Source organism: Pundamilia nyererei, unplaced genomic scaffold, assembly GCF_000239375.1.
Source record: "Pundamilia nyererei isolate P.nyererei 1_Seehausen unplaced genomic scaffold, PunNye1.0 scaffold00106, whole genome shotgun sequence".
Lineage (NCBI taxonomy): Eukaryota > Metazoa > Chordata > Actinopteri > Cichliformes > Cichlidae > Pundamilia > Pundamilia nyererei.
The window spans coordinates 1,967,271-1,968,794 of NW_005187507.1; the positions used below are offsets into that span (position 1 = coordinate 1,967,271).

General features: G+C 40.6%; 1 protein-coding gene across 1 annotated transcript in view; it reads right to left on the minus strand.

Moving 5' to 3' along the window:
- Positions 1–1,524, minus strand: part of pip4k2ca (phosphatidylinositol-5-phosphate 4-kinase, type II, gamma a) — a 14,386-nt gene that overhangs the window by 9,049 nt on the left and 3,813 nt on the right. The gene's annotated exons all lie outside the window — the stretch shown is intronic.

Here is a 1,524-nt window from a genome sequence, read left to right on the forward strand (position 1 = left end):
CGCCTTGAGGCGACTGTTGTTGTGATTTGGCGCTATATAAATAAAATTGAATTCATTTTGAATTCAGGTATTTACACTTTCTAACAACCACGCTTCCGAGAGGCACGTGTCGGCCGTAGCTCAGTCTAATAAGAATATGATTTAGAGGCTAATCGGCCGTCTCCTGTCATGGCAGATCAAACCATACAACTAGAGTCACTTATCGATCAGTGACTCTCCCTAGTAACGCTACTTTTCTGCAACAAATTACTCTAACCATGCAACATCATATTAGTCACTGACTTGAGTGTGTGGATAGTGTTATCTCTGATACACCACAGGTATACATTGGCTAATCTGCTCGTCAGCATTTATAGGGCTGTACGTCACTGACCTTCAGAGTGTATTTTTATTGAAACCATTTAACCAAAACCATAAAACTTGCAACAGACATTGCCATTGTTGTCTTGTTGATATTAGCTGTAGTCAATAGGAATGTAGGACTTCAGGCAAAACCACTTTGATTTCCACTGAACTCTTCACCAACTCTTCAAAGATCGCATCTCATCTCAAATACCTGAAATAGCTGCGCAGAGTTGTCACAGACCTGTGTTGTGTTAACTTTACCTGGCTGGACCTCATTTTCATTTTTGTTTTGAAGGAACTCTACACAGGCTTTCTGACAGACACCTGCAGCCATCTTTGGCTCTGCATGTGTTGGTACAGGAGGATCTAATCTCACAGCACCACACAGGCTTTTGTCTGTTTGTACGCGTGTGTGTCTTAAGAAAGACAAAAATAGTCCCATAAACCACTTGGGTTTTGGTTTTTGGAATTTCGTTTATTGTTAAACTTAGAAACTAACTGCTAGTAAATCTGTTTCTCATTGTTACCTAGATGGTATGTTAACACCTGTAACTAATCACTCGATCGTAGTTGAAGGAATTTACACCCATTTAACTGCCAGTGTTGTGCAAGTATTTATCTAAATATGATCTGAAGAGGCATTTGGACCAGAAATGGCTAAGTGCGTCAGACTTGACTAGAACTCGCGCAATGTAACGTGTAGTTACATTTCAGACAGGCTTTAGCTACTTCAGTTAATGACACTGGGGTGATCGTGGCTCAGGAGTTGGGAGTTCGCCTTGTAATCGGAAGGTCATTGTGTCCTTGGGCGAGACACTGTGAATGTGTGTGTGAATGGGTGGATGACTGAATGTGTAAAGCGCTTTGGGGTCCTTAGGGACTAGTAAAGCACTATACAAATACCATTTACTGGTTCCACACAACAAGGCAGAGACCCTTTAAAAGTAACCATCAAACAACAAACAAACAAGCCACATGCCACAAACAAATGTGGCGTGTAAACTTATTAACAATAAATAAACTTATCCTGCATATACAATTTTTGTCACCCAAGGCTTAGTTTACCAGACATGCCATAAGCCTAGCCCTAGAATAAAAGCAACTGCAATGTTCAAACCTTTCTTTTAGTGTTAGTCTTAGGTTTAATCCAAGTCTGGGAAACTAGCTGGGAGGATTTAA